This window comes from Callorhinus ursinus, unplaced genomic scaffold (genome assembly GCF_003265705.2).
Source record: "Callorhinus ursinus isolate GAN/ISIS: 27379988/994484 unplaced genomic scaffold, GSC_fseal_2.0 scaffold46, whole genome shotgun sequence".
Classification (NCBI taxonomy): Eukaryota; Metazoa; Chordata; class Mammalia; order Carnivora; family Otariidae; genus Callorhinus; species Callorhinus ursinus.
In genome coordinates, this window is record NW_027397108.1 from 1,187,521 (window position 1) to 1,198,285 (window position 10,765).

Here is a 10,765-nt window from a genome sequence, read left to right on the forward strand (position 1 = left end):
CCCAGGAGCCCCTAAAATAACCTTCATATTTTTAAATGACGCGGGGAGCCAGAGTAAGGGGTGTGTATGTGTGTGTATACTATGTAATGATTTTTTTAAATCCAGGAGTCCAAGAGCTTACAGGCCTAGCATAGCATGGATTTTTCGTACATTAATCTTGGTTATACTAGGATATTTATTTTCACACTTTGTTATTGTTTGGGTCCTTATTCAGAGATTCATGGCCTTTGTAAGTCTGCTCTACACTCTTCCAAGGCTATGCTTTATGACAGAGTTCTGAGGCTTCAGTCTACCGAGCGTGTGTGTGGGCACGTACACATGCATATGTGTAGAACACTAGTGGGCTCTGCCTACAAGTCCTCCGTGGGCAGGTGGAAGGCTAATTGATACATGGCCTGTGGCTTTGTCAGCATCTTCTCCTGACAAAGAATGAGATTCCACTTGTGGTTCGCTGGAAGAATATCCTTAGAAAGGGCAAAATAGAACACCTGCCCTCCAATTATTATCAGTAAATATAACTTGGTTCCTTGAAATTTACAAAGATTGTCATTGAGTGAAATGACACACTTAGACCTGAACTGGTTTAATCTGTCCATTTCCCTGGGTGCTCTAAACTCTGTCCTGATATTGACCCAGGGGAGGATGGAACCAGGAACCCAGCCTTCTGACACCATCATGGGACACTTTTCCTAAAACATAGTTTTCCATCATTGTCATTATAATTTTGAGGGCTGTTTTAACATGTAAGATGAAACCTATGTGATTTAGTATAAAATGTTGACAACATTGTGTGCTTTACCCAGGGTCTGTGATGCTCCTGGGGAAAGTTTTTCTCAGCAGAAGTGAGGATAATTGTGTTTTCTTTGGGCATTGTTTTTGATGGCATCTTTAGGACGTGGCCAAGCGATAGGGTTGCCTCACTATACTGATTGGTGGAGAAAACAAAGTCAATTCAACTGTCCCTTCTAGCAACTTTATGTGAACCAGATTTCATTTTGTATCCTGTGCCTTTGTTTTAACTTTACCTGAATTTCCCCACTTAAGTTTTTTATTGTTTTAATTTCATCGTATGTTATATATTTTGAAAGTTGCCATAAATCTACTTTTTGAAGAAACTAGGAGAACTTTTATTTTATCTAAAGATTTTATTTATTTGAGAGAGTGAGAGAGAGTGTGCAAGCGGGGGGAGGGGCAGAGGGAGAGAATCTCAAGCACACTCTTTGCTAAGTATGGAGCCCCACTTGGGGCTCAATCCCATGACCCTGAGATCATCACTTGAGCCAAAACCAAGAGTCGGACGCTTAACTCACTGACCCACCAAGGTGCCCCTGGATAACTAACATTTAAACCATCAGGAAAAGATACATGTGTAAATAAATTGTGTCCAATGCCTTTTAACATATGTACATTTAAAATACAAAGAAATATAGATTTGGTTTTAGAAATAAATATATATTATCTTAAATATAAATATAAACATTTAAAACAAACATATATTTAGGATACCTATTTTTAAGCATTGGACACAACTGTTAAAATATTTATGAGGTGGTCATGGAGACAAAATCAGAATGAGTTAGGAATAGGAAGAGGTTGATATTTTAAATAAAATCAAACAAAGCATCATTTCATTTGAAGAAGAAGAGGTAAACTTCCAGACACAAGAAAACAAATACGGTATTTACATGTCTCTCTACTCCTCTGCTTTTCTGTTAACTCTGAATACACCAAGGATAAATATTATTGAAGGTAATTACGTGCCTTGGGAAATATCATGAGTGTTTTTCCCCCTCAAACACAAACAATAGCCTGTTCTATTCCATCGCACAATTTCTAAAATCGATCTTGTGAGGAGACAGCATGGTCTTCAGCAATGTTTAGGATGCAGGACACTGACTTAAATGAAGCCCCGAAATGCCTGAAAAAATGCCTCCTGGGAGTGAAAAACTTAGAAGGTCAATAATCCTCTACATACTCACGAAATAGAAAACTTGCTCCTAAAAAATAACTCATTTCCTCAACAACAAGGAGAAAGTAGAGCAGATTTTAGGATAAATATTTTCTTGTCCTTATCATTGTTTCTGTGACAACATCCATCACCCTTCAGAACAAGACCATCCCTAAATGCAAACTTTTTAAAGTAAAGCTGCTGCACTTTCTCCCCCCAACCCCAGATTTTAAGTCCTATCCACGCCCAGTGTGGGGCTCGAACTCACAACCCCGAAATCAAGAGTTGCATGCTCTCCTGACTGAGCCAGCCAGGTGCCCCTACTGCACTTTCTTATGGAAAACAAACCAACCAAAACCTAAACACTTATAAGTACTGTAATGCAAAGTTAAATAATTTTTCCCCAAGATGTTGCAGAATTACCCTTGTAATTTTGAAGAGAGTTCATATATAAATTGATCGATCTATGGTTTGCCTTTTTTGAAATGGTGGACATTGGTAGTCAAGTGGCTGAAGTTACTTGGCATGATCTGTAGATATGAGACCTTGTATAGTGTTAGGGATAACACAATATAGTGATAATATGCTATGTATATGTATATACACACACACATGTATATGCATTTCTTTAGAGTGTATGAAATTATAAAAACACTTGCAAAATGAACACTCCAAAATTCTTGATACTTTAGATTCTTGTTTCTTCCTACATTAAAATATAGATTTCTTCCAATATTTATGGAGTGCAAATCATTAATAAGTTCAACTACATTCGAGTCAAGAATTTCTGTTTATCACAGATAGTGCTAGAATTACACTTTTAAAAATTGGGCAAAATCAAGTGTTTGTAAGGACACGAAACAACAGAAGCCCTAGCCCACTGCTTATGGGAGCATTTTATTCATACAACCACTTTGGACCAAAGTTTGACACTGAGATTAGAGAAAATTGTTCAGATTATACTTGAAGAAATATAGCTGAAAGATAAATAAGATTTTTTTTTCCAGTTCATTAATTTGTTTTGTGAAATAGCTTTAATTATACAAAGAGACTGATGTGATCATTTGAATTGTCCTTCATGCCAGGATTACAGCCCAGTGTCCTACAGCACTTTGACATTTTGGATATTACTGTAGTCTTTGGGATACAAAGCTTTGGATAAAGGAGGGAAGGATTAAAGAATAGAGCTAAATATCAACCATTCTCAGTAAAGAGTAGTCTTTTATAATGTAGAAAAGAGATCCTTGATTGACAGCAAAAAGAAATTAAGCAAAAAAGAAAAGTCTTTTAGGCTCAGAATTTCTCAAGATCAGAAGTCCTGCAAGATTGAGATGTCTAAAAGCTGAACTGTGTGGCTAAACTTTTATTATAATCACTGAATTTCATGAGAAAAAGAAAGCTTCTGAGAGCAAAAAGACGTGAATGAACTGAAATTACGATTTAAAAAATAAGAATGCCTTCTTTCCCGAAGTTTCTTTGACAAATGGTGCTGGGGAAAACTGCATATCCGTAGGCAAAAGAATGAAGTATTTGACCCTTATTTTATACCATAGAGGAAAACCAACTCAAAACAGAGTCACGATTCAAACAAAGACTGGAAACTAAAAAACTCCTACAAGAAGACGGGAAAAGCTGCATGACACGGGTGTCGGCAGTGGCTTCTTGGACAGGACGCCGAAAGCACATGAACAAAAGGCCAAATAGACGATGAGGCTACAGGAAACCAAAAAGATTCTGTGCAGCGACCGGCCACGAAAAAGCAGCCTACGGAGTGGGAGGAAACAGTCGCAAACCGTCTCTCCGATGGGGGTGAAGGTCCAAAACACACAGTGTACTTCTACGACCCAACAGCGAGATAAACAAATAATCGTAAATGAGCCAATTAATACCTGGACAAAAGACTTGAAGAGACATTTCTCCAAAGCAGACACACAAATGGCCATGAGGAATATGAAAAGATGTTGACTGTCACTCAGCATCAGGAAAATGCAAATCACAATCACGGTGCGGTATCACCTCACTCCAGGGAGGAGAGTTGTTACCAAAAAAGAAAAGATAAATGTTGGTGAGGGTAATGGAGAAAAGGAACCCTTGTGCGCTGCGGGTAGGAATGAGAAACGGTGCAGCCATGCTGGAACACAGACCGTATGGAAGTTTCTCAAAAATTAAAAATAGAACTACCCTATGATCCCACTTCTGAATATATACTCCCAATAATTAAAATTAGACCTCGAAGAGCTACCTCCACACCCATGTTAATTTTAGCATTATCCACAATAGCCACGGTATGATACGATCTAAATGTCCATGAGCAGATGAATGAATGCATCAAGAAAGTGTGGTATAGACCTACGATGGAATGATAGCCTTAAAAAGGAAGAACCCCTGCCATAGGCAGCAACATGGACAAACCTGGAGGACATTATGCGAAGTGAAATAAGCCAGACACAGAAGGACAAAAATACTGTATGATTCCACTTATATGAGGCGTCGTGCATAAAAATGGTAGAATGGTGGTTGCCAGGGGCTGAGGACAGGGAGAAATGGGGAGCTGCTAACCAATGGGCGTAAAGTGTCAAGTATGCAAGATAAGTTCTAGAGATCTGCTGTACGACATTAGGCCTGTAGTCAACAATACTGAATCATGCACTTAATAAAATATATCTAGTGACTGATAAATTATAAAAGTTTTTATTCAAACAAATTCTGAGATAGATTTTGAGGAAGAATTTGGTGTTTTTTGTGTAAGTGAGAAATTATACAGTATCTCCAAAAGTCAGTTAAGAATGAATTATTGATGACAAGAGTTAATGCCACATGCTATTAGCTGTACATGATAGTTAACTATTCACGTGGAAGACAAGGTGGAAAAGAAAATGAGTATCAGAAGGAAACACTCTGACCTATTAATTGCTTTTCAGTGAAATAAAGCAACATTTTTATCTCACTTTAAAGAAAGTGAAGGGGACATGAGCGAAATAATACCAAGGAAGAAATTTCTTCTGACACAAACTATTTTTAGAAGATAATTTAATCAATTTGATTTCTTAGACTTGATTTGATTGACAGTGATTCAGACGAGCCCCTGACAAACCAGGTGACCAACATGCCACAGAAGGAGTGGTTTTAGGAAGACAGAGATAATGTGATCCGTTTCTCATGGGGGCACTCATGACTCAGACTTCTCTTGGTGCTGGCTGGTGCCCACGCATGCCTGGGGATAAAGTTTGAAGAATCGTCTATTCACACATAATGCTAACACACGGAGAGGCTGATCCTTCGGGATCATATTAGGAACAAACTCCGAGGAGTGAAGGGATGTTGAAGTTCTCTTGGGTGGTGGTTACTCTCCAAAGAGAGCCACCTGCCCCTCCTTTCCTCCTGTTTCCACAAACTGCTCTCGTCAAGAGATGGCATACAGTTTACCCCCATCCCCAGCCCTCTTGAATTTGGGCTATCCTTTGTGACCTGCTTGACCCCTAGAGTGTAATGGAATTGATGTTCTGGAATCTGGAGGCTAGTGACAAGAAGACGGCAGATTCTGTCTTGTTCTGGGGAAAACCGGGACGTGTAAGGATTCTCGGCTGCCCCTCAGACGTTCACCCATCCTCAGCCGAGTTGCCTGATGTGTGAGCTTCCAGTTCCAGCCACCATTTGATAGCAGCTGTCGGTGAGACCCCAAGTGTGCACGGTCTCGTTGAGCCCAGTCAACGCACATGACTATGACAAGCAATAAAGTATTGTGTGAAACCCCTATGTTTGGGGGTGGTAGGTTATGTGGCAACATACAACCAAACATCCTGCCTTCAAATGACGACATTCAGCATTTTATCCTATCCATTCAGCATTTTAAAAATCTCCAAAAGCATCTTCTTGGCATGGTTCTTGTTGTTGTTCATCTAATTAGTACCCTGTTAAATGATATGCCAAGAGTGTCTCTACTTTGGGCTATGCTTCTTGTGTAGGTGGATGTTTTCTGCGGGGCTATCAGTGATGCTATCAGCCTCTAAATTCCTTCAAGACTGCTGCACACATTACCTTCTGGCATGCTTTGATTATATCCCCTCTGCTGTCTGTCTCTGGACTATTTATAGGAAAAATTGATGTAGTGAGGGAAAGCAAAAAAAAGAGCCTACAAATAATATCAAAGAAAAATATGAATTTCTCTCTCTTCCTGTCATATTAGCCATTAATACACAATCTGTCGATTCTCTCCTAAGATCAATTTCCTCAAAATATACTACAGTTTCTCCTGTGTAAGATGGAAATATCAGCTTCAATTTGCATTTTTCCTGATTACCGGTGAGGGTGAACATTTTCTTGCCACGTGTTTATTGCTTTTAGGTGAATTGCTCATACATATTTTGTGCATTATCCATTTTTAGGATTTCTTTCTACTGGCTACTTTCTACTTGAATAAGCTCTAAAGACACCCTTTGTCTATGTCTTAGATTTTGAATCTGTTTATAACTTACTGTGCACGTATAGCAGGATTCCCTTTATGATTGTGCTGCTTTAAGAAAATCTTCTTTACCCTAATATCCTCAGGATAATTATCTATATATTTCCTAGACAGTTTAGCTTTACTCACTGAGGTGGTTAGAATATTTGGGCTTGATTTCGGTATGTAATATGAGCAAGGGATATATATACTTCTTTTCTTCTGGCTGTTAAATTTTCCCATTAGCATTTAATAAGAAGTCATCAATTCTAGTGATTTGTTAACACTGCGTCTTTCAGAAACCAGGTCTACACACACACCTGGGTAGGCATCTGAGGTCAGCAGGCCCTTGTTTGGTCTCTTTATCTATGAATACTGTGGTCTTTTAAAATGTAGTATTTAAAAATTGTTTCTTGGGTGCCTGGGTGGCTCAGTTGGTTAAGCGACTGCCTTCGGCTCAGGTCATGATCCTGGAGTCCCGGGATCGAGTCCCACATCAGGCTTCCTGCTCAGCAGGGAGTCTGCTTCTCCCTCTGACCCTCTTCCCTCTCATGCTTTCTATCTCTCATTCTCTCTCTCTCTCAAATAAATAAAATCTTTAAAAAAAAATTGTTTCTCATTCTTTCACAGCATGTTTTGCTATTATGAATGGAAGTCTGACTTTGGTGTTTGATATTTTGATTTTGATTAATGAATAATTATTACTTTTCACTTTGGCATATCAAAGGGACTAGTGCATCTAGCCAAAGCCAGTGATGCTGAAGTCGACTGCCTGATTTTTAACCCCAGCACGACCACTTGGTCACTGAGTGATTTACAATTCTGCTCATTTTTGCTTTATGAAGTCTGGGGCTAAGTTAATAAGAGCAATAATGTTTACGGTTATGCTGCTAATTGACTTTAATATCCCTTTTAACTCTATTATTAGCTAATTCTCTGTGTGGCAGACATTGCAGACTTGAGATAGTAAGTATTTCAGTTCAATGAAAGTGTTATGATTAATCTTGATAAGTGAGAGGGAGTTTTGCTAAATGACATAGGTATTATTATATTGTGATTGCTCCGGCAGAGGAACGAGAAAGAATGGTATCTTTAAACCGAAATTGAAATATATTTTTCCACTGTACCATGTCACGTTCCCCCCTCCCCCCTGTTTCAGCATGTTTAGTATCAAATTTTTCTCAGGCCATGCCTCTCTGCACACACTTCCATCTGATACTCTGTTTTAGTACCAAAAGAGTGGTTTTCCAATTTAACCATGATTTCTGAAATCCTGATGACTTTTTATGGGCATAAATATATCCCCCACAAATGTATAGATCCTCTGTTAATACTGGTTCTCACATGTAGGGATTCCATTTCCAAAAACCCATGTGACTGACTGAAGTCATGTGACTTGTGATGACACATGAGCAGAAGTGCTTCCGGATCAGAGAATTTATCTGTTGATGTGAAACCCTCCTGAGAGTTTTTTTCCCCTTTGGTAATGGTTGCGAAGATGGCTGCCCCACCCCCACCCCTTGGCCTGTATCTCTGATGACTGATGTGCAGAGCCACCTGCTGCGTGGATTGGAGGAAAATTTAACCAAGCCACTGTGATTTGGGGTTATGTCTTCCAACACCTGGCCCATTCTGACTAGGAGGGGATGCTTTCATGTGGCATCAACACTGATAGATAGTTAATAAGCAGACTGGGGGTAAATTCATACCGAATACTGTGTTAATGACCATTCATCTTATTCTATGATGAAATTTTTTTATAAAACTGTGTGGGCTGAAATAATTTGGGAGGTAAAAGAGCACAGAGCCCATTTTCAGGACATGAAGAGCTGAAAGTGGCAAGTGCTTTTTATCCTCAAGTGTGAAAGATAAAATTCAGAAGGTCTTTGTTCAAGACAGGATGATAGAGCTTATGTAGTGAGGATCAAATCAAGGGTATGGCTTCTACCCATTGTTAGAACTTCTAAGTGGATTAAAGAGACATGGATTTTTTTTTTTTTGATTGAGAGACAATGTGTGTACAGTCAAAATTATCTTTTGACAGGTTCTTTTGATAAGGTCATGCTTCTGCTTTTTAGTTATTTCTTAGAGATCCCAAAGTGATTTGGCCATATCTACAGCATATTCCTTTAACAAAATTGCTCTGATTGAATGAATTCTAAAGAAACCTCCAACAATCTTTTTTTTTTTTTTACATGCTTAAATTGTTGGGTCTTCTCACTCCTAAACAAGTTGTCTTTGTTGGTGTAAATATTTGTTAATTTTCCTTCCAAACTGGTGTGATTCCTTCTGGCAACAAATTGATTTCATTCAGTAGTTACTCAGAGTTTCTTACATAGGAGATGCTGACTTTTCAGAGACATTTGCATCATCTTAATAACAAAATCCATCCTTCAGCAAATATTTTGTTACATCCTAAGCCTAGGGGCTACTCATATTGGATATTGCAATTTCCTATAGTACCCTGGGTGAATGTATTTTTGTTTTTAATAATCCCATTTTGGATTGTTCGTTGCTAGTGTATAGAAATTAAAATTGATTTTTAAAATATTCTAATGTCCCATTACCTTGTTAAATTAGTTTATTTAATAGTGTTTTTAGTTATTCCTTAGAACTTTATATATAAAAGATCATGGCATCTTTGCATAGAGTTATCTTTCTTTCAATCTGTATTAATTTTGTTACTTTTTGTTGCCTCATTTCCCTGACTAGGTCCTCTAGTACAATGTTAAATAGATGTTCTTCTAGAGCAGTTTGGGTTCACAACAAAATGAGAGGAAGGTATAGCAACTTCCGTACTCGAGGGAAGGTAACAATATACCTACTCCTATATGCATATAGCCTCCCCATTATCAGTGTCCACCACCAGAGCGGTAGATTTGTTATAACTGATGAACCTAGAGTGATACATCGTTACCACCCAAAGTCCATTGTTTACATTAGGGTTCATTCTTGGTGTCATACATTCTATGGATTTGGAAAAATGTATAATGACATATATCCATTGTTATAGTATCATAGATTTTCACTGACCTAAAAATCCTCTGTGCTCTGGTGCTCTGCCTATTCACCCCTGCCACCCCAAATCCCTGGAAATCACTGATCTTTTTAATGTCTCCATAGCTGTGTCTTTTCTAGAATGTCATAGAGTTGGAATCGTACAGTATGTCTTTACAGATTGGCTTCTTTCACTGAGCCATAGGCACTTAGGTTCTTCCATGTCTTTTAATGACTTAATTGCTTATTTCTTTTAGCACTGAATACTATTCTGTTGTCTGGATGGACCACCGTTTATTTATCCACACCCACTGAAGGACATCTTGGTTGCTTCCAGGTTTTGGCACTTACGGATAAAGCTGCTATAAACATCCATGTGCAGGTTTTTTCTGGGACATAGTTTTCAACTCCTTTGGGGAAATACCGAGGAGTAGGCTTGTTGAAACATATGTTTAGTTTTGTAAGAAGTTGCCAGACTCTCCCCAAATTGTCTATACCATTTTACATTCTCATCAGCAATGAATGAGAGTTCCTGTTGCTCCACATCCTCACTGGCATTTGGTGTGGTCAGTGTTTTGGATTTGGTGCATTCTAATAGGTCTGTTTGCATTTCCCTGAGGACATAGGATATGGAACATCTTTTCACAGGTTTACTTGCCATCTGTATATCTTCTGTTGACATGTGACATGTCTGTTGATATCTTTGTCCTGCTTTTTAATCAGGTAGTTTTCTTATTGTTGAGTTGTACGAGTTATTTGTATTTTTTGGATAACTGTCCTTTCTCAGATGTGCCTTTCCCAAACATTCTCTCCCTGCTGGGGGCTTGTCTTCTCATTCTCTTAACATTGTCTTTCCTTGAGTGAGTTTTTAGGTTGTGTTATACTTTTCAACTCCAGGGTTTCCATTTATTTCTTTTCAGTAAGTTCTGTTTTCTTGAGACATTGTCATATCTTTAATTTTTTAACACGATTTTTTTGCCTTTTAACATCTTTGTCTAATATATCTGTAACGTCTAATATCTGTGCTCAGATTTTTAAATTCCATTTTAGTCTGAAAAGCATTGGATTTTGTCCAGTGCTGCTTAGACATTACCCCTGGGTCAGCAGCAGTCACATTTTGCTCAACGTCTGTGCTCAAGCTCTCTTGGCCAGCCAGATTTTAGCCTGTACCATTTTATGTGTGTATGGCTTAGAGGCTCCTACTCTAGTTCAAGTTAGTCTTTGCCCCATGTTCAGAGAGGGATTAGCAGTTTGGAAATCCCTCTCCAGTCACTCCTGGAAGGGCACAGTCTTGGGCATGCCTGCAATATTCCACCAGGGATGGTTGTGATTTGTGTGTGTGTGTGTGTGTGTGTGTGTGTGTGTGTGTGTGTGTGTGT